This window comes from Papaver somniferum, chromosome 11 (genome assembly GCF_003573695.1).
Source record: "Papaver somniferum cultivar HN1 chromosome 11, ASM357369v1, whole genome shotgun sequence".
Classification (NCBI taxonomy): domain Eukaryota; kingdom Viridiplantae; phylum Streptophyta; class Magnoliopsida; order Ranunculales; family Papaveraceae; genus Papaver; species Papaver somniferum.
Window position 1 is genome coordinate 78,188,448 of NC_039368.1, and position 24,148 is coordinate 78,212,595.

General features: G+C 40.7%; 1 non-coding gene and 1 pseudogene across 1 annotated transcript; both read left to right on the forward strand.

Moving 5' to 3' along the window:
• Positions 1–20,264: 20,264 nt before the first annotated feature.
• Positions 20,265–20,337, forward strand: TRNAK-CUU. The gene has a single exon. It is a non-coding gene; the product is annotated as a tRNA-Lys (tRNA).
• Positions 20,338–21,158: 821 nt separating this feature from the next.
• Positions 21,159–22,580, forward strand: LOC113323715 (annotated as a pseudogene).
• Positions 22,581–24,148: the final 1,568 nt, after the last annotated feature.

The following is a 24,148-nucleotide window of genomic DNA, read 5'->3' on the forward strand; positions in this document are numbered from 1 at the left end:
GATGACTTACCCTTGCCTAATATCGATATGACGCTAGATGCGACGGGGGGAAAGTGGCGATTCTCCTTCATTTATGGCTTCAGTGGGTATAACCAGATAAAAATGGATCCGTCAGATGCAAAGAAGACGACGTTCCAAACTCCGTATGGAAATTTCTACTACGTAGTAATGCCATTTGGATGAAAAATGTGGGCACCACGTACCAACGTGCTATGACCTCCATATTCCATGATTTACTACATCAAACAGTAGAAGTTTACGTTGATGATATCATGGACAAGACGCAAGCAACCGAAAACCACGTCTCCCACCTAAAGACGGCTTTTGAGAGGTACAGAAAGTTCAAGCTAAAAATGAATCCTTTCAAGTGCGCCTTCGGCGTGGAATCGAGAAAGTTCTTAGGCTTTATGGTAACCAATGAAGGAATCCAGGTAGACTTGAGTAAAGTCGAGGAAATCATGACCATGGCTCCCCCAACAATTGCAAAGGAGTTACAAGCCTTCATTAGACGGATATCGTACATACGACGCTTCATACCGGGTTTAGCGCAACTATTGACTGCGTTCCTACCCTTACTAAAGAAGGGAGTGGATTTTGTATGGAGCGAGATAAAGTGCATCGCATTCGAAAAATTGAAGCAATGCCTTGTCATCCATAAGGTTTTCAAGCCGCCGATTAAAGGATCTCCCCTCTACCTTTACACGACGTTCACCAATTCGGCGATAGGTGCAATCCTGGCACAAGACATGGGAAGGGAAGATCTATCACCTATTTATTATGTCATTCGAGTCCTAAGGGACGCGTAGTTGAGATATCCGCACGTGGACCAAGCATGTCTAGCCTTTATCTACGCAACACAAAAACTGAGACCTTATCTCTTGACACATGAGACCATCGTGGTAGCCGCGGCAAACCCCGTAGTATATTTTCCGCCCAAACCTGTCCTAACCGGAAGGACTACTCGATGGATGCTATAACTGTCCAGATTCGAACTCAAATATCAACGACCCAAAGCAGCAAGAGGACAAGCGATCGCCGACTTAATGGCTATGTTTCCAGGAGAAGGGGACGATGAGGTACATGAATACTTACCTGGAGAAGTGGCAGTCGCGGATACTGACAAACCTTGGACCATGTTCATTGATGAGTCATCGTACGGTACCGTCGGGGGAGCCGGAGTAGTGTTTGAAGCCCCACAAGGACAGTTACTCTCGTATTCGTTTAAACTTGATTTCCCATGTAGTAATAACGTCGCCGAGTATGAATAATTAATCATAGGACTCCGAATGGCTAAGGAACTCAATCTAGGAAGTGTGGAATTTAAAGGTGATTCAAAGCTCGTGATAAATCAAGTGAATGGTGATTTATACGTCAAAGAACCACACCTAGCACCTTACCGGGCAGAGGCTCAAAGGTAGATGAATCAAACAGGGTCAAAGCTCGACCATACTAGCAGAGGTGGGAATAAACACGCAGACGCCTTGGAAACCTTAGCAAGCAAATTGAAATTAAACGATGAAGAAGAGGGTATGGTCACAATACGAAGAAAAGACCTACCCAGCACATGGAAAGAAGATTTGGCATTCGAAGAGGCAGACGAATGGAGGCGAATATATATCTAATACCTTACCAGGATGGACGAAGATCGGTTAATTCCCACTCAGGCCTTGAAACAGTTTGTAATGATCCAAGGGGCGTTATACTATAGAGCTGTCGGAGGATCACTCTCTAGGTGCGTGAATAAGAGGGAGGTAGAGAAATTACTCCAGGAATTACACATGGAGACTTGTGGACAAACTGGCTTTGTTCACCTGTACTTAAAACTTCATAGATTAGGGGTATACTGGCCAAGCATGTCCACACAAGCAACATCCCTCCAAGACAGTTGCGCTGACTGTCAGTTTCCACCACAATCGGAAGAGGTCTGTGCAGCCGAGGGAGTATATTGGAGAAAACCTTACATATATTTTATTAAACATGGAAAGTCTCCCAATGAAAGGCAAGCGTCTCACAAGATCCAAAAGAAATCTGCACGTTTCTTCAAACACGACGGCATCCTTTATCGAAGAAGCTATAACGGGGCCACACTACGATGCCTGTCAGATCATGAAGTAGCGGAGGTAATGACGCGGTCACATGACGCCGAGCATCAAGGAATGCGAAAGTTATTCCTCCAGCTTTATGAAGGTGGGTTTTACTGGCCAACCATGGAAAGAGATACCGCAGAACGTGTCCGCAAATGCTCGAGTTGCCAAACGCATGGAAATATAATCCAAGCGCCCCACACACAGCTACACAGCATAGTGACGCCATGGCCGTTTCATAGATGGGGGCTTGATCTTATAGGACCAATCAACCCAACGTCATTAAAGCGCCACAAATACATAATAAAGGCTACTGAGTACGCATCGAAATGGGTAGAAGTGATACCTCTCAAAGACTACGATGGAGCAACCGTGGCCGCGTTCATCAAAGAACATATCATTTATAGGTTTGGCGCACCCATGATAATTAGGGAAGATAATGCCAAGTCTTTTTTAAATAAGGATGTACTCGATTTGCTCCGCCAGTACAACATAAGGCTTCATATGTCGACCCTTTATTACCCAAAGGTAAATGGGCAGGCTGAGGCGACAAACAAGACGCTCATCCGAATCCTTAGAAGGAAAGTGCATGATCACCATATGGAGTGGCACCAACAGTTGCCGTTAGGACTCTGGGCATATAGAATCTCGAAGCATAGCTCCACCGAGGCATCACCCTATTCACTAGTCTACGGAAAAGACGCGATACTGCCGGCAGAGATAGCGATCCCATCGGAAAGAGTAGCGATGTTCAGTCACAGCACACCAGATGAGATAAGTCATTTCTCCCACCTGGATACGATAGAAGAACGAATAGCGTGTGCGGAACGATTCGCAGAAGCTTACAGGAAGCATGCAGCCAACTAGTATAACCAGAGCGTGAAGGAGAGAACCTTCAAGACAGACAACCTGGTACTAAAAATCGCCCCTCACGTACAAAGAAATGATAGCGCTGGTATTTTTTCCGTTAACTGGGAAGGCCTATTCAAAATAAGAAAAGTAGCAGAAAGTGGATACTATAAGCTCAGGCGCATGGACGAAACTAAGGTCAAAATGCCCATCAACGGTAAATGGCTGAAAAAATTCCATACATGATCCCCTAAATATATAAACATCTTTTTCAAGCAATAAAAGTAAGTTATCAATAGTGATGTGAATCTACAAAAGGTCTCAGGTTAGCCAAAGGCGCCTGGTCGACTGAAAAATCTACGAAAGGTCTCAGGTTATCCAAAGGCGCCTGATCGACTGACAAATCTACAAAAGGTATCAGGTTAGCCAAAGGCGCCTAATCGACTGACAAATCCACAAAAGGTCTCAGGTCATCCAAAGGCGCCTAATCGACTGACAAATCTACAAAAGGTCTCGGATCAGCCAAGGGCGCCTGATCGACTGACAAACCTAAAAAAGGTCTCGGGTCATCCAAAGGCGCCTGATCGACTGACAAATCTACAAAAGGTATTGGGTCATACAAAGGCGCCTAATCGAATGACAAATCTACAAAAGGTCTCGGGTCAGCCAAAGGCGCCTGATCGACTGACAAATATACAAAAGGTCCCAGGTCAGCAAAGGCGCAAGATCGACTGAAAAATCTGCAAAAGGTCTCAGGTTAGCCAAGGGCTCCTGATTGACTGACAAATCCAAGAAGATAATGCTAAGGCAAATCCAGAAGAGGGGGAGAATGGGCGTGTTTCACTAACGCCCACCTCACCCACCACCTTTTCAATAAAAAAGAGGGGGGGAGTAGGCGCGTTTCACTATCGCTCACCCCAACCAACACCCTTCCAATATAAAAGAGGGGGGAGTAGGCGTGTTCCACTAACGCCCACCCCACCCAACAACCTTTCAACAAAAAGTGGGGGGAGTAGGCGCTTTTCACTATCGCTCACCCCAACCAACACCCTTCCAATAAAAAAATAGGGGGGAGTAGGCGCGTTCCACTAACGCCCACCCCACCCAACAACCTTTCAACAAAAAGAGGGGTGCAATAGGCCGTTTCACTAACGCCCACCCCACCCAACACTTCTTCAATAAAAATAGGGGGAGTAGGCGCGTTTCACTAACGCCCACCCTACCCAACACCCTTTCAACAAAAATTGATGTGATTTATAGATAGTGGTAAAAGTGGTTCGATTCTCAGACTTGTGATGGATATTAATTAGACTTAAATCCTAATATTAAAATAGAAAACTCACTAAAAATTATAGCAAACTCAATCAAAGATGATATCAATACTAAAAGAAACACTGAGGCTAAGATTCCACTGTTTTCCAAGTTCAAAGTGATTAAACCAATACTTATATTTATGCAATTTTCTTGTTTAATTTGATTCTAAAATATTGCAACAAGTAGATTTTCAAAAGCAATAATTGTAAATACCAAGTATGAAGCATCAAAAGTCTTAAAACTGAGCATACTCTATCAAAATAGATCACAATCACTCAAATAAAAATCATATTCAATAATATTTCAAGGCAAATAATCATATAATTATTGCAAATAAAAAGATAAAATAGAATATACCACTTTTTGTTGGAAAAATAGCTTCCTCTATCGCCTCAGCAATGGGGTTGAGCTCCTCATACTAATCATGATCTCAAAATATGTGTTTGTTGCTCAAAAGATGGTTAAAAGAGTGAAAAGTAATAACACAGATTGTTTACAACAATGTATTGGTGTTGCAAAACAGCTGTTACAATGGAACTGTTACAGAAAAACTGTTGCTTTGTCACTGATTTAAGACTGCCCTGAACAGCTTAATGTCTTCAGCTGTTAAACAGCGGCACTTTTTTGCGACTGTCTACCGAGGGACAATGTTCTTCAGTTGTTCTTCTTCTTCAACAGCAACAGCAGCAGAAATAGAGTTTGGTAAAGCTCTGATTTCTTCTTCTCTGGCTCTCCTTAGGTTCCCAAACTCTCGACACCCCTTTTATATGACCCAAGACATCTATTTATATCAAAAATACCGATTAAATCTCTCCCAAATCTTCCAAAATCTCTTTCCTTCTCTTCACGACCAAGTTCCGACAATTTATTGTTTTAGGATTTCTACGCGTTTTTGAGCTTTTCTTTTTATTCTAAACTCTTCCTTAGATAGATAAAAATATTTGGGAAGGTTTACAGCGTTTTAATCACTCTAAAATTCCCTAAAACAGGTCACACACGTGACTTTCCATATTTTCTTGTTGTGAGAAAAACCTGTCGTTTGAGCCCATTCTAATCGATTTAAACACTCATATCAGATTCCTAGACTCATAAGGAGTCTATCCTATGAAAATCAGAGGTTTAATCGACCTCAAACTCCTCCAAATCACAATCACCAAAATTGTTCTTTAACTGCACTATTTTCCCGCCAATTTTCTGGTTTTTGAATGTTGAAGATGGTTGCCCCTTATCCAGAGTAGGGGTGCGATTAGCAGATGCCTGGAAATGGGATGCCCCTTAGTAATTAGGTTACCTCTTATTCAAAATGAGAGTCCGATAGCAAATGTCATCCGGGTGCTTTCCGACAACTTTTCGAGCCAATTTTTTCCAAAAATGTTTGTTAGCAAAAATACCTACAAATAAATAAAACACCATAATAAGTAGAAAAATGAGCCCTAAGAATATATAGAATCGAGACAAATCGGACACAAAAATGTGTCTATCAAATACCCCCAAACCTATTATTTGCTAGTCCTCGAGCAAAAATAAAATCCTAACTCATTGTCGCAGGCAACGTCGATTGCATTTAGCGTATGCAATAAGCCTTTAAACCCCTATGTGTCCCTAGTGGCGGAGTGTTGTCTCCGGAGGACTTACCATAGGTATACCCACAAAACCTTTTTACTCCAGACCTTAGCTATCTACACAGAACCTTGGAAGGCACTAAAGAATCTCCTTGGTCGACATACTTATTGACTACAGGAGGAAGTACCCTGATGTGAAATTCCAATTGTTGTACACGAGTTTGCACTCAAGCATATTAAAATTCATATGAAGTGACAGAGCTCTACTCAGATAGTTGCACTATGGACATCAATATCCGGAGTCGAAACTAATCACATGGATAGACCAAGAAGATGGATATAGAAAAACATAGATGTTTTTGATGTTTACTAGGTGAACGGTGTTTCTCATATCTGTCTGAAGGCCTCCGCCAAAATGAACCTGTCCTAATGGACTAAGATACTAGTCTGAATAATATCACTGGCATATACAAGGGAGCCAGTGATTGATAATCCTAACTCTAGGTCAACATAACTGGCATATACAAGGGTTCCAGTGGTCTGGTCTTTTTTTTTTTTGGTATCTCAATCACTCTAATTCACCCTAGCATTGGTAACAACTTGAATCGTGGGCCCACCTAATCACTTAGAGAAACATAGATTAAAAACAAAACAAAATAAAAACAGAAGTGAAAAGGACTCAACGAGATATGGTGAAACTATCATGTTATTTCTAACAACTGAGCTCTGTGCTTTTATGAATAGACTCTTTAGATGTTGCCATCTAGTCCGATTGGTTCCTCAACTCCTACAACGAAAATGCTTCCATCCACTTAGATTGGTTAGTGCCATCCTTAATAGGGATAAATTTCTAGGCTCTGGAGTTTAATTATTGCAACGAAAAGGTAACAAAAAGTTCTACCCCACCCCCAAACTTAAACCTAACATTGTCCTCAATGTTTCTAATCAAAGAACAGTACCAAAAATATAAGTAACGTGAGGAAATAGTAAAGAAAGAAATCGGAAAGATAGTACTTGGGTGAAGTGTAACCAAAAACCTACAAAAATATTATACAACATACAAAATCGCCTCGATGGTCAATCAAGGTAAACAGGGTCCTCCAGAGGGACCTCCTCAACATCACCTATAGGAAAAGGATCTAAAAAGGGCTTCAACCGCTGACCGTTAACCTTCGAAGAACTACTACCATCTGGTGTCTCAATCTCAACAGTGCCATGAGGAAAAACAGTACGGACCATAAAAGGACCGGTCCACCGAGAGCGCAACTTCCCGGGGAATAGATGCAAACGAGTGGCATACAGAAGAACTTTTTGACCTGGAGAAAATGACTTTCGTAAAATATTCCTATCATGCACAAGTTTCATTTTGTTCTTATAATCCTTAGCACTATCGTATGCATCTCTACGAATCTCGTCCAACTCATTGAGCTGGAGCTTTCTTTGAGCTCCTACCTTGTCAAGTGAAAAGTTTGATTTCTTAATAGCCCAATAGGCTCGATGTTCTAACTCAACAGGCAGGTGACATGCCTTTCCAAACACCAAACTATAAGGTGACATTCCAATGGGTGTCTTAAACGCAGTACGGTAAGCCCATAAGGCATCAGTAAGTCTCGACGACCAGTCTTTCCTATTTGGATTAACTGTTTTCTCTAGAATACGTTTAATTTCCCTATTGGAAACCTCTACCTGACCACTAGTCTGAAGGTGATATGGGGTTTCTACTTTAAGGGTAATACCGTATTGTTTCATTAAAAGAGAAAACGGTCTATTACAAAAGTGTGAACCTCCATCACTAATTAGCGCGGCGTACCAAAACGTGTAAGTATATTCTCTTTCAAAAACTGGACTACGACCCTGTGGTCATTCGTTTACACGGAACCGCCTCAACCCACTTAGACACATAGTCTACAGCGACAAGTATGTAAAGATAACCAAACGAAATAGGAAATGGACCCATAAAATCAATGCCCCACACATCAAAGACCTCAATCACTAAAATAGGGTTCAAAGGCATCATATTTCTACGGGAAATGGTTCCTAACTTCTGGCAACGCTCACAAGAAACACAATGACTATGGGAATCTTTAAACAACGAAGGCCAGTAAAATCCACACTGCAAAATCTTAGCAGCAGTCTTCTTAGCACTAAAATGACCCCCACATGCATGTTCATGACAAAAGGAGATAATACTAGACTGGTCACTCTCAGATACACATCTCCTAATAATCTGGTCCGGACAATACTTAAACAGATAAGGATCGTCCCAAAAGAAATGCTTAACCTCGGCTAAAAACCTAGAACGATCTTGCTTACCCCAATGTTGAGGGGTTCGACCAGTAACAAGATAATTCACTATATTTGCATACCAAGGTGATTGGGAAACAGAGAACAATTGTTCATCAGGAAAGCTATCCCTTATAGGAAGGGAATCACTAGGGGAACTAACAACTAGCCTAGACAAGTGTCTGCTACTACATTTTCTGCACCCTTTTTGTCTCTAATGTCTGGGGAAAATTCCTGTAACAATAGGATCCATCTAATCAATCTAGGTTTGGTATCCTTCTTAGATAAAAGGTATTTCAAAGCAGCATGATCTGTATAGATTATGATCTTAGAACCTAATAGGTAGGACCTAAACTTATCCAAGGCAAACACGATGGCTAAAAGTTCCTTCTCGGTAGTTGTGTAGTTCATTTGGGCATCATTCAGAGTTTTGCTAGCATAATAAATCACATGAAGTAATTTGTTTTCTCGTTGTCCTAAAACGACGCCTATAGCATAATCTGAAGAATCACACATAATCTCAAAGGGTAGGTTCCAGTTAGGTGCCTGGACTATCGGGGCAGTAGTGAGTAAAGTTTTAAGCTTCTCAAAAGCCTCTAAACAAGCATCATCAAAGACAAACTTAACATCTTTGCAAAAATTGCAAAGAGGTCTAGAAATCAAGCTAAAATCCTTAATGAATCGACGGTAAAAACCTGCATGCCCTAGGAATGACCTAATATCTTTTACGGTTTTTGGGACCTGTAAAGTCTTAATAAGGTCAACTTTGGCTTTGTCTACCTCTATACCCTTTGAAGAGACGATGTGCCCTAATACAATTCCTGATTTAACCATGAAATGGCATTTTTCCCAATTAAGCACTAAATTTTTTTCCTTACACCTAGTCAACACTAATGTCAAATGATGCAAGCACTCATCGAAAGATGAACCAAACACTGAAAAATCATCCATAAAGACCTCTAAGAACCGTTCTACCATATCAGAAAATATGCTCATCATACAACGCTGAAAAGTTGCAGGGGCATTACATAGCCCGAAAGGCATGCGTCTATACGCAAAGGTACCAAAGGGACAGGTAAAAGTGGTTTTCTCTTGGTCTTCTGGGGCAATAACGATCTGATTATAACCGGAGTAGCCATCTAAGAAGCAATAGTGACTATGTCCAGCTAATCGCTCTAGCATTTGGTCGATAAAAGGAAGGGGAAAGTGATCCTTCCTTGTGACCTTGTTCAATTTCCTATAGTCAATACACACACGCCATCCCGTGGTCACTCGGGTTGGGATTAATTCATTATTATCATTCTGGACTACAGTGATACCTGATTTCTTGGGGACAACCTGAACAGGGCTGACCCACTTACTGTCTGAAATTGGGTAAATAATACCCGCATCTAACAACTTAAGCACTTTTCGAACTACCTCTTTCATGTTAGGGTTCAGTCGACGTTGCATCTCCCTAGAAGGTTTGGAGTCTTCCTCTAAATGAATCTGATGCATACACAGTAGGACTTATACCCTTAATGTCTGCTATAGTCCACCCTAAAGCTTCCTTATTGTCTTGAAGTACATTTACTAGCCTACTTTCCTGATCACTATCCAAATTGGAAGCTACAATCACAGGTAAAGTCTCAGATGGGCCTAAAAACACATACTTTAGAGTATCGGGTAGTGGTTTAAGGTCCAACTTTGGGGGCTCTTCTAAAGAAGGAATTAGGGTAGTCTCAGAAACTGGTAACGGTTCGAACCTAGCTTTCCATCTATCAGTGTCTAACACAGGGGTAGAATCTAATAGAGCATTCACCTGTTCAATAGTGCTATCGTCGTCAAAATCTAAACCAAAATGGGATAGACAACTTTCTAATGGGTCTTCAGACAAGATGTTTGGTAATGACTCCTGAACTAAGGCTTCTATCATGTTCACCTCCTCAACACATGTGTCATCTAGCTCATGAGGTTGCTTACTGACATTAAAAATGTTCATCTCCATAGTCATATTACCAAAAGATAAACTCATCACACCATTTCGACAGTTAATGATCGCATTAGACGTAGCTAAAAATGGGCGACCTAAATCACAGGTATCTGGTTCTCTGGGTCAGGGACAGGTTGGGTATCTAGGACCACGAAATCCACTGGATAAATAAACTTGTCGACCTCAATAAGAACATCCTCGATAACACCTCGAGGGATTTTAACAGACCTATCAGCTAACTGCAGTGTCATCTGAATAGGTTTCATTTCACCAAGTCTTAGATGTAAGTATACATGGAATGGCAGTAAGTTCACACTGGCTCCTAAGTCAAGTAAAGCTTTTTGTACCTGGAAGTTACCTATTGTGCAAGCAATGGTAGGAGAACCTGGGTCTTTGTACTTTGGAGTTGTGGTGTTTTGAAAAAGGCTCTCTTATGGACGCTAAGTTTGCGCTTTCGCGTACACATATCCTTAAATAACTTGGCATAAGCAGGAATTTTCCTAATTGCATCTAATAAGGGAAGGTTTATGGTAACTTGCTTAAAAACCTTCACTATGTCATTAAAGTTCGATTCCTTCTTTGTTGGTACTAATAGCTGAGGAAATGGGGCTCTAGGACTAAAATCAGACCTTACAGGAACCGAATTCACATCATTAGAAACTTTAGCAGTCTCTTCAGCTACTGGTCCTGAGAGGTGAGATCCTGAGGGGTGAACTACAGTATGTTCACTATCGGGCATGGTTACCTTATTGTCTACAACTCTACCACTTCTAAGGGTTCTAACAGCATTCAATTGATTCGATGGTTTTGCACCTAATTCATGAACTCCTCTAGGGTTGGGTTGTGTTTGACTAGGAAACTTACCTTTTTCTCTCAAAGAATCACTTATCAGACCAACCTGGGTTTTTAACTCGGAAATAGCCTGACTATTTTCTTGTCCTATCCTGTTACTAGCTTGTAGACTCTGTTCTACGGATAACTGGAATTTTGCAGTTTGCTGAGTTAACAAGGCGAGAGATTCCTCTAAACTTAGGATTTTCTTATCTGACTGATTCTGAAACTGAGCTAGTCCTGAAGGATTCTTAGTATAGAAACCTGGGGGAGCATTAGAATTACTAAACTGACCTTGACTTTGGCCCTTAGACCACGAAAGGTTCGGATGGTTTCTCCAACCAGGATTATAGGTTTCTGAATATGGGTCAATCTTTTGACGGTTATCAAATCTAGTGTTATTATAAAGAGCATTGGCCTGCTCTTCAATATTCTGGCCTTCCCAAAAAGGCTCCACTCTACCACTAGTCTGGCCCACTTCTAAGGCTTCTAACCTTTTTGCTATAGCAGCATTTTGGCATCTGATTCATAGCCTCCTTCTACCCTATTAACGTTTCCTCTACTTAAAAGAATTGTTTTCTGGGGTGCCCTACTATTTTCCCATTGCTGGGTTTTTTCGGCGATTTCATTAAAAAATTCCATCGCCGCATCAACAGTTTGGTTTTCAAATCCACCAGTGCATAGAGACTCAACCATGGTCGTTGTGGAATAATCTAAACCCTCATAAAGGATCTGAACTAGCCTAACCTTTTCTAAACCATGATGAGGACACTGGGATAATAAAATTGAACCTTTCCAAATACCTATATAAAGATTCTCTCTTGTTGTGAAAATGTGCATATTTGCGTCCTAATAGACGATGTTTTGTGCCTAGGGAAAAACTTATTGAAAAAGGCATGTAAGTTGTTCATATGTCTCAATTGACTCGGAGTCCAAACTATACAGCCACGACTTGGCCTTATCTTTCAGGGAAAATGGGAATAACCTAAGTTTCAAAGCATCATCATCTAAGCCTCTAATTCTTAGAGTACTACAAATTTCCTCAAAATCCCTAACATGGTAATAAGGGTTTTCATTTTCTTTCCCTAAAAAGATTGGGAGCATCTGTAAGGTCCCAGGTTTCAGTTCATAGGGTGCCTCCGTTTCAGCTAACTTAATACACGAAGGACGGGTAGTCCTAGTTGGATTCAACAAAGCTTTCAAAGTTGCCATTTCTGGCGCTATCGGAGCAACATGGATTCTCTCCTCAGTCAAAGAACGTTCAAAAACAGACTCTTCAAAAGCCGGACTTTCTAGATTAAGGTAATCGAGACGCTTCGAACTACTAGGTTTTCTTTAACAAATCTACCTAGTGCGTCTCTTTTACGTTCAGGCATACAATAGAATTTTCTAAATTGGAAGGGTAAGCAAACACAGATCAAGGCCGACTCAACCAAATCAAACCTATTGATTTCTAGCAAACAAAAAGCATGATGGCTCCACTTAGATTGTTTCTAGACCAGCTTCTAATCCTTCGAACGGGAATTCGTTACAATTTAAGCAAACCCCTCTGGAATCAATCCGAGTTAACGTAAGTTGAATAGAGGCGAGGGAAGCTCGGTGGAGCTTTGATACCCAAGGCCTCACCGGTATTACAAGGCGGCGCAGTCACGCATTCAACTTACAGAAACCGTCACGAACTTCGAAGTATGCTTAAAAGAGTAACCAATATTTTTCGAATGACTTTCCTGTTAAGCTCGTTACCCTATCGGTCTCATTCTAGTCAAAATTTCAGGCTTAGGTTCGCGTAGGTTACGCGTTCTTAAAGCGGGCAAGAAGAGAACGGTGATGAAATCCGAACCCTTATCTTGTATGGACAGACCTTGCCCTTTACTAGAAAAATAAATGTACGTATTCAGTCCTCAACATATATGCATACGAAGGAGTCCAGTAACTCGCTGACAGGGGATTCGTGAGTGTTTAGAATCTTACCTCCCGTTCCAGACGGGGGATGAATCTGTTGTAGTCGACTCGGGCCACTGACTCCGATGTCTAGTGGACGAACCCAAGGTGCAGAGACAATATCATAATTGCCTTCCTTCTCTGCAAACAGCTTATATTTAAAGTACCCTTCCGTAGGGTAATAAAAAAAATGTCCCAAAGTCCAAAAGTCCAAAAAAATAAAGAAAAATTACAAAAATAATAAACCCTAATACAGTTTTTTTTTTTTAAATAAATAAATAAAATAAACAAACCCTAAATTAAAATTGTCTAAAAAATATTGTCTTCTTTTCTGTTCTTTTTGCTTTAATCTTTAGCTCCAAGTCTTTATGAAATCACCAAACTCCTTGGATCAATTTTCTTTATGATCCAGAACCTGTAGACACAAGATAAATACCCAAAAACACAAAAAAAAATAAAAACAAAAAAAAAGAATAAAAAATAAAATAAATCTAAGACCCTAAAAACAAGTCCGAGTCGGCGGCGCCAAAAATTGATGTGATTTGTAGATAGTGGTAAAAGTGGTTCGATTCTCAGACTTGTGAAGGATATTAATTAGACTTAAATCCTAATATTAAAATAGAAAACTCACTAAAAATTATAGCAAACTCAATCAAAGATGATATCAATACTAAAAGAAACACTGAGGCTAAGATTCCACTATTTTCCAAGTTCAAAGTGATTAAACCAATACTTATATTTATGCAATTTTCTTGTTTAATTTGATTCCAAAATATTGCAACAAGTAGATTTTCAAAAGTAATAATTGTAAATACCAAGTATGAAGCATCAAAAGTCTTAAAACTGAGCATATTCCATCAAAATAGATCACAATCACTCAAATAAAAATCATATTCAATAATATTTCAAGGCAAATAATCATATAATTATTGCAAATAAAAAGATAAAATAGAATATAGCACTTTTTGTTGGCCAAAAGAGTGTTGCGCAATCATTGCGATGAACAGTGAAGCAGGCATGTCAATCTTCTCCCCTAAACATACGTGTAGAAATTCCATTAAGACATAGTGAGGGGTACTTGGTTGAAGGTGCATATGCGGACTATGTATCAAGCAAGCTTCATAGCTTAGCCGTAAGAGTATAAATGATGCCTAAGGATCATTTATAGTTGCGTAGCCTTGCGAAGAGGGCATTTGATGTTTAGGCATGCCACACCGCGGACCCGATGATGCATAATCATTATGCATCTTTGACAGAATGGCCTACGGACCAGGACATTACCATTATTGCTAGGCTACGACCTTGCAATCGAGTTGGATTAAGTTCATGTCCCTTCGAGGATGAACTACAGCCTGTGCTTGATCCCTTTAGAGTAGGGAAGGGTACGTAGGCAGCCACAATGAGTTGCAGCATTGTCGGTCCAGCACGTTGTCGCTCATATCATCTAATTGCGAGATGATTGCGGAAGAGTGGCCACTCATATCATCTAAGATCGGTATCTCGATGCAAGAGATGGTTGTGGTCAAGCATGATGAGGCTTAGTTGCATGCCAGCAAGTGGATGTTCATACTTCCTATCAAGCAACAAAGAGCAAACTATAACCTATTTGGAGGCTAAAAACCCGAGTGTCGTAATTTATCTCAAGAGGAGTCCATTTTGATGGGAAACGGGCCAAAGATCAAAACATGTTGATATATACATCTACATGGTCACCAGCATATATCCAAATTCCATCGTTTAGGGCTTCAAATGGTTGTTTTTGTCGTTTTAGGAAAGTTCTTGTTTGCTTAATAAACCTTTTGCGGATCAAGGGTGAGTTGGAAAGGTATGGAAGCTAAGTTAGCTGCATCATGCTCCACGAGCATGCTTGTAAGGGCAGATGGACGTGCATTTTCCTAGCTTTAAGGCCCGAATTGTAGCTTCATCATGGCGCACCGGGGGAGTTACGGCCTGCGGAGCAACGCGCCAAAGGCGTAATTTTCCGGTTTGTCACAAATTAATAGGAAAGAATGAGGTTTTATTAGGGAAGGAATGGCATTAGTAGTAATTAAAGAATTTTAGGACACATGGCATGATGTCATAAAAGGAAGGGGCTTTTGGAAAGTCTATATAAAGAAGGACAAGGTACAATTGAAAGACAACTCTCTCTCTTACTATTCTTGGGTTACTCGCATGTTCTTCCTTTATGTTGTTACTGTCTCTCGGATTTGGGACCCATGTCCCTGTTGATGGTGGTTTTTAGCTTAGGGTTAAAATCGTAAAACCTTGCATCTGATGTGACGTCACTCTGTAAGAGAAAGGATCCATGAGTGTCAACCTCTTCACTGGCATATTTATTGAGCCGTTCAATATATTTACATGAAATTTTTCCAGACTGGTGCATGTAGCAACAATCCCCGATGCTCTATAAATTTCGGCGCCTTGCCTATATTACTTATTAATATGAGAACCACTAAGTACCTTTTTTGTGCTATGTTCCCCGCAAGAACCCTTAATATCGGTATGGCATGATGGCTTTGTGTTCACTCGCAGCAGAGTAGCACGGATCTCCAAGTACCAAAGTTAAGGCCCTTGCACAAAATACTCAGTTAGAAAGCGCACTGCACTCTGTAAATAAAGAATTTTGTGCTATCACATAGAATTCAATCAATTTTGTGATAACTCACAAAATCATGAACCTGACTAATTTACAAAGTTATGGTTTTTGCGTCGTGCGCAGTATATCAGACCTCGTCGGTCGAGACTATGCTTAAACAACTAAGCAATTAATCCGCTGTGGATTAGTAGGAGCAGGGTCCTACCAAAATCAGAATACAAAGAATAACGGATTTGCGGGGTAGGAGAAGCAATAAAATGGAGCGTGGCCACGCCATAGGCTATCCAGCGCCGCTTGGACACGCCCCATGCTACTCAACTAGCCCTTATTCCTTTATCGGTCAATCAGGTCGCATTAAACCTGCCACGCGCACCAAAAGGGTAGTCGTGCCCGTGCTTGGCCGGCCCACTACTTTCAGTGACCAATCAAGTTGCTCTAAACCTTCCATAGAGAGGTGAAAATTGTGTCAAGAGGTCGTCATACTAAGTTGGCTTTCCAAAACCATTCCAACATGCTAACGGCATGCCAAACATGCCAAAACAAGCATGCCAGGCGCACATGCCAAACGTCATGCCAAACGTACATGCCAAACGCGCCACTTACTGCGATAACATGCCAAAACTTTCCAACCCACTCTCTGTGCGTGACCAGCTTCACAACGGACTTCAATTTGGCTAGCCTAAACCCTAGGCACGGCCATGCTCTAGTGGCGGTGGAAGAAACCCTAATTTCTAATCGTAGCACAAAACTATGCCACCTCGGGGCCGTAACATGCCATATATGCTAATTAAGGTTTCGACATGCCAACCCCTAATTTAGGAAAATTTGCTGCGCCAAACGAGCAAAACGATGTTCCACAGAACATGGGGATCAATGTGGCCATTTAAACTGATGTTGCCACCCCACGTTTGAGTCTAACACCAACGTGCCAAAATTTCAGTGGCCATGGCTACGCCAGGTGCCACTTGCATCATCGTTCCGCTGGCATGCACAAACTATGCCAGCCATTATACCGTGCCACTAGCATGCACGAAATATGTCATCCATACCGCAATGCCGCTGGCATACACTAAAGGCTTCATCGTGCCACTATCAGGCGCCAACAGAAGGTAGCCATAATCAATGTCTACCCTTCCCCATGAGATGTGATCTCAGCCATCGAAGTGTTCCACCGAACTGACAAACTTGTGGCCAATTTTAGGCGACCAGCCAAGACGAGCCTAATGACATCACATGTTATTTTCCTACGGCAAGCTTCTTGATTTTAACTTGTCACACGTAGCAAAGTGCTACATGTTTTCCACGAAAACACTCGAGACATCAAACATGTCACAAACTGGGGAATACTCGTCCGGGTCTGGCGGTTTACAGCGTGCGGCATGCAATACGCCCGTTACAAGAAAGTGTCATAAAGTGGGGTGGTTAGTAATGGCAAGAAGTAATGGTGTAAATGGATCCTTCATTATGGAAGCATAATTTCTGACGTTACACGTTACTCCACTCTTCCACCACTCAATCGTTTTTCACTTCCTACAAGGTCAGGGTACGTTTTATTACGACTTGTATAAATAGGTTTCACCTATTTCCACCAGACAACAAGTTTCGGTCGGAGAACAGCATAGTATCCAGAAATCACCTGGTAGCTTTCCATTCTGATAGCTAGTTCTACTTTATGATACAAGTCATAAACAACCACACCTTCAGAATCAACGATTCTGGTCTCAACACTTTCTTCGCTTCCCTTCCTAATACCAACCATTCTCCTTCACTTTGTGACCGAAGCAAGCCTGGAACGACCATTTCTTGGTTTAGGCCAGGATTGTACAGATTGATCTCTCGAATCAAAAGTACTCACGTGCAGTACATTGTTTAGAGTTTAGACTCGTTTCTCATCTACACACACGAATTTACCAAAACCAGCAGAAATCGTTTTCACCCTCAAACAGTCCCACAGATCATTTGATAACACCTTGGACCGGTGTTTCTTCCTCGCTGTCTTCGTCTTCTATTGTTACTTCCTCTAAGTTAATGGGTCAGTCAGTCACTTGGTTTTCTACCGCACCAGAGTTAGCGCCTCCTGAGTTTGTCATGATGAGCTAGGAACGAGCCTCCGGGTGTGGTCGCCAAATGTTGAGGGGTGGTTTTAGTTTTTGTTCTACCTATCCTAGGTATACCAAGTGGCCTCACTATACCAAGAATAGTAAGAGAGAGAGAGTTGTCCTTCCATTGTACCTTGTCCTTCTTTATATAAACTTTCCCAAAGGTCCCTCCTTTTATGTCATCATGGCACTTGTCTTAAACCTCCTTAATTACTTTTAATGCCATTCCTTAATATAACCTCCTTCTTATTTGTTAATTCCTCCTTTGTCCTTTTTACCTCAAGGGTATTTCTTCATTGGACTTGGGGCTAGTCATGCCTAGTACTTCCGTTTCTCCTCTGGTTTCTTCTAATGGTTTGGAATTGGTCCTTCCTTTCTCTATTAGTGTTGGTTTTTACGTTGAGAGGTGCCTCAGATACGGTGCTGACTGTGTGACGCCAAGAAGGGTCTATGGGTATTTCTTCTATGTAGTCGGCAACCCTTTCATCCGCTTCTTCTAGCTCGACGAAGGTATGTAATCTAAAATTTATTAAACTCCCCTTGAAAGCTGGGATCATTCCTCGTACACAAATTTCGACGAGTGTTTCCTCACTGATGTCTTCGTGACAGTCTAGTGACAGGCGCCGGAACCGTAAGATATACTTTCCTATTTCTTCTCCCATCCGTTATCCGTTCTTTCTCAAGTCTATTGTCGTAATTTTCCTCTTGGCTGAATAGAATTTTCGAAGAAAGAGTGTGGACATAGTTTGCCAGGAATCCACGCTTTCTTTCTTTAGGTTGTCATACCAGGTGAACGCCGTACCTGTGAGCGATTAGGGAAATTCTTTTAGGCATAACTTTCCGTCGGAGGCTCTATCATTCACAGCTGATAGGAATCGGCTAAGATGTTCCTTAGCATTCCCCTGTCTGTCATAAGTCTTGAATTTCGGAGAAGTGTAGTCCTCGGGATACTGGTATTCTCGGATGTTTGTTGGGTATGGACTGCTCACGCGACAGTGGTTATCTTGTTTTACCAACTGATAATTCTTCTCCAAGTACCTCGCCATTTCTTCCTGGGACATTGTCGTTGTCTTGTTGTTTTTGTGCTCCTCGTTTTTCGTCGTTTCTTCTGGAGTTTTTGGTCCTGCCATTACCGCTTGTGTTATCCAGTCTTCGAGCTCCTGCCTTCTACATGAGCGCTCCTCTAGTTCCTTTTGCATATTTTGCAGAGTTGGTGATGTTGATACATGAAAAATATTACCCCTTTAACCGGATTAGTGTGCCCTCAAAGGGGAGGAAAGCTCAACATGAGACATGGGGACATAGGGACTAAAGCCCAAGTCTACCAAGAAAGTGTCTATTAGATGGAAAGGACAAAGGAGGAATTAATAGGAAAGAATGAGGTTTTATTAGGGAAGGAATGACATTAGTAGTAATTAAAGAAGTTTAGAACATATGGCATGATGTCATAAAAGGAATGGGCTTTTGTAAAGTTTGTAGAAAGAAGAAAAGGTACAATGGAAAACAACTCTCTCTCTTACTATTCTTGGTAAAGTGGGGTCATTTGGCTAGCTAGGACGGGTAGAACCTAAATTCACCCCTCAAAATTTGGCGACCATACCCGGAGACTCGTGCTTAGCTAACCATGACACACCCAGGAGGCGCTAACTCAAGCGCGACAGAGATTCCACCGAACATCCCGCCACTTAACACAGATGGAGAAAGAGTAGGGATAGTATCAGATCCCATCACACAAACAAAGAAGCCAGACGACGCGCGCGACCACACCCAAGTCCCCATATCTCACACTAGGTTTATCTCTCCCTTTAGGGGAACCCCTAGCCTGTTAAGGGGTTTCATTTTTCATGTATCAACATGTATCAAAAGTCTTCACTTCGGCTGAAGAAACTCTTAAGTTGTAAAGGACGTCAGCTAAGGGAATCAAGTGCGTAGAACCTTGCGAGGTTCAAGAGACATAAGGAACGCGACTGCGACTGAATTTCTTGGAGGGTATATTCGTTCTCAACCACATTCCAGTCCAAAGTCTGATAGTAGGCTAGTGTCATTTGGCGAGATTACTCATTTAACGAACATTTAATTACCCTAGTTAGACTGTATTGGACTCTAATTCATATGAAATTTAAATTTCTACTCGGGTGAGAGAAATTCACAATCGCTAGCGGTCGTTAGGAAAGAAATATAGATAAAAAGGTCAAAGTGATGGTATTTTGGGGAAAAAATAGAAAATGATAATACTTTGAAAATCCCTAGTTAGAACTTTACTTTCGTGACATTTAAAAACTTGTTTTTCCAATATAAAGAAACAAATCCCCAAAAAAATAATAATAGTAATAAGTCGGAAAAAAACATTAAGTTCTTCCAGGTCTTCTTAACCAAGAAAATAATAATAATAATAATTCAGAAGAAACACTCGGCTTTTCTAGGTCTTCTTAATTTTTTTGGTCGCGGATGAACAAAATGAGACACTAAAGAGTCTCTCAAGCCATTCAACGTCCCCGAGAGACGACTATCCTGGATATATAATCGTCTTAACTTCTTTAGCCTCCATAAAAATCACTTGGTAGATTCCCTGAACCATGATACGAGCGACTGGGAGATTCATTCGATGGTGGAACAATTGACAGCACCAACTCAAATTGATCATTTTACTAGAAAAGAGTTTTGAGATTTATTAAAGGATGAAATCACAAGCAAGAGGAGCGATGAAAAATATATACACAAAAAGAACAATAAGCCCGTCTAGCTCAGTTGGTAGAGCGCAAGGCTCTTAACCTTGTGGTCGTGTGTTCGAGCCCCACGGTGGGCGTGTAATTTTGATAACTGTATCTTGTTGGAAACTTTTGTCTATTAAGATGGGTGGTACTTGGTAGGTTCAATTCTTGTTATGGTTAAATTTTGATAATCTCGAACGTTCTTCCGCCAAACAATATATTGGATATTGCAATTACAGTTTATGTTTATGGCACTTAAACTTAAGAAGAATCTCCTAGCCTTGTAGGAGCTAGCCAATATTAGCCAGCCCACTAATTCGCATTCACATTTTGTCTTTCACTTGTGTCATTGTCCTTCTAAACTGGCCACTATTATGGTGTCCACTTGCATATTTTTCTTTCTTTTGTATATGGGACGGTTCCAAAATAACTCTACTGATAAAATTATTGCCATTTAAAATTGATCACCTTTTCACATTTGTGGATGTCAATCAATTTCTCTCTCGGAATAAATTTCACAAGTGACTTCGGTGGTTGAATCATTTCCATCATCAAAGGCATTTATCATAACCCCCAATGAGGCTTAAATCCAAAACACTTTGATAGAATTTGAGCTATGCATCCTTTGGAAAGAGCGAGCGCAATAAGAGTGGTAAGACAGACATCCACCATTCCGCATTTTGTTTTCACGCCTAGTAATAGCAGTTTCTCAATCATATCTCCTTTGAAGTTTTGACACAAACGGATATAGTTTTGGAAATATGGTGATGGCGATACAGTAGATGCATTTAATCAGTTGTTAGTTTTGGTAAGGTTACTTTACCGGCCATCCACTCAAAATATATCAGGCGCCCGCCTAAGCCTCAAAACCCTTTTTTCTTCTTTAAATACTCTCATTCTCCCTGTTCTCATTTCTCAAACCAAAAGTTAACGAGTTTCTTTCTTTCTTTCAGTCTTTGTTCATTAATGGCGACTGTTAACTTCTCGCCAGCTGCTACTAGATTCATAACTCTGCTTTTCTCGTTGGTCCTACTTTTATATGCCGGAGAAAGTGATATTCGGCTGAATTACTACTCGGAAAGTTGCCCAAGAGCTGAAGAAATCGTCAAGGAACAGGTTACCAAGTTGTACCATATACATGGTAATACCGCGGTTTCATGGGTCAGAAATTTGTTCCACGATTGCATGGTCAAGGTAACTAAATTAATTAGCAAACTTTCGCATTTCTGTTAATTTGATCGATCGCCGGTAATGAGAAACGTTTATTGCAGTCATGTGACGCGTCTCTTTTATTAGAGAACACGAAAGGTCTTGAGTCGGAGAAGATGTCTCCGAGGAGCTTCGGAATGAGGAATTTCAAATATATTAACACGATCAAACAAGCTGTGGACTGTTTCTTGTGCTGATATTATTGCTCTTTCCGCACGAGATGGTGCTGTTATGGTACTTAGCTAAGCTTTTGGATTAGAATTTGTACCTAATCGTGCATCTTTAAAAAAAATTATTAGCTCATGAGTCATGAATCTGTTTACAGTTGGGAGCTCCGCATATCGCCATGAAAACGGGGCGAAAAGATAGTACAGAGAGCTACGCAGGAGTCGTGGAGAAATTCATCCCTAACCATAATGACTCCATGTCATTTGTACTTTCTCAGTTTCAGTCGATCGGTATTGATGCTGAAGGAGTTGTGGCCTTGTTGGGTATGTCCAAAAATAGCATACAAGTTGAATTGCAAGTATTTATCGCATATTAATTTCTTTTCTTATTACGTTTTCTGTTGATCCAGGAGCTCATTCAGTTGGCAGAGTACATTGTACAAATCTTGTGCATAGACTCTACCCAGAAGTCGATCCTACGTTGGACCCTGATTACGCTCTTTATCTTAAAAACCGATGCCCGTCGCCTTATCCAGACCCACAAGCAGTTGAATATTCAAGAAATGACCGTAAAACACCTATGATCCTTGATAATATGTACTATAAAAACATATTGGAGCACAAGGGACTCTTGATAGTTGATCAACAATTGGTTTCTGATCCAAATACATCTCCTTTCGTAGAGAAGATGGCTTCAGATATGGGATACTTTCATGACCAGTTCTCCAGAGCACTTCTTTTGTTATCGGAGAATAATCCACTTACGGAGAATCAAGGGGAGGTACGAAAAGATTGTCGCTTTGTAAATTAAGTACTCCATATCCAAATGGAAGCAGAAGAACTTAACGATTTGGATACCAAAATATGTATGTATTCACAATAAACAATGATAAGCACAGTTTCATTTCCTTGGCTCCTTTGTGTGTGTTTATGTTGCTTTGAACAGAACCAGGTCATTTAGAAGTTTGCAGCACGGACAGCTAAAAGAATCAAAAGTTAGGCATGATTAGATTGAACCAGAACTGCATATCATTATCAGATTCTGACATTCATTTAACCAAAAGTTAAAATACCTGCACACAAGATCAACACCACATCAGCTTTGACCATTGAAAAATATCAAGAGCGATCCTGTAACGTGGACACTCTGGGTGTGATTGCCCATCATTAATTGGCCATCCAAATTGGACTGGTACACCAAAATTCAAAATCAGAGCAACTAGTTCTAGCTCTTGTAGAATAGGTGTTGTTTAGATAGTTTAAAGGAGGGTGCCGAATGGCCCGAATATGATACTTTAAGCCATTTATGTGCCAGCTCAGGTTCATGGTTCATACTTCAATTCAAAAGTCCAGTTGAAGTTCAGGTCCATAATATGAAATGTGACATGATTAATTCAGCAATTATCCGCTTATCCGCTTACGAATGTTTGTTAGGGGTGAGCAATAGATGGGTGGATGCGGATTTGGTGTCACCGGGATTTAAAATTTTCATCCACATTAAATCCATGACCTGTCGGATTTGACATCAACGGATGAGCGGTTTGGATCTGGATGGATTTGCGGATCTTGAAAAATTATAAATGAAAAAGAATATATGTTGAACATGAGTAATCCCGTCTTCGTTTCTGGAAAAGTTTTACTTTCACTTTTTCATTTTAGCCTAAAAATAAGCCAAATTGAAAAAAAATGAAAGTAACACTTTTCCAGAAACGGAGAGAGTATAACTTAGATAACTAAACATAAGTAATAAACATAACAAAAATAACACAACATCTTTCCGACAACCAAAATTACATTATTTATTGATATGAAAGCTTCCGATCAATCTATTTGGAATATCATTGAGGATCCTCAATGCTTCTCAATAGCAAAATATATATATTACCTACCAGAATTTTATAATAATCTTCATATATGTATAATACCAACATTATTTTTAGGTCCTGGTGTCCAACAGATGGACGACGTTTCACCGGCATCTAGGCGGTAAAAATGATCGGTTTAAAAATATAGCCGCATTTAATCATCGAGAAACGAATTGAATATTCACCCGCCTTAACGTGAATTGGTTTGAGTAAAATACACTGATTTGGATATTTTTACTCAACAGACTTGTTGGGCGCTCAATTCCACGATATGTGGCAACAGAAATTGGTGGGATCCCAATCTATTCCGCCATTGGTTAAGCTGTAGCATGGTCCAGGGTGCATTTTGAGGACCCATCTCATGTGTATTATGGTATAAACCATAGGCATTTCGCAGGGCCGGTCCGGAAGGGTAAGCAGGACAAACCCCAATTTGAGAACCATACTAAACTTAGCTAGGATCTGCAAATCGGGTGATCACTGAGTCAGCTCAGTTAAATTTTCTTTTTTAGATTTTGATCTTTTCTTGATTCTCTATGCATAATGTTTACACTACTAGATCATGATTATCTTGTTTTACATCTGTATTACTGTTTGAACCATGTCTCTAATAGTTTTCAACTAAGTTTTCTTACGCTCTTCTCTCCTGCTCCTCTTTTCTTTTA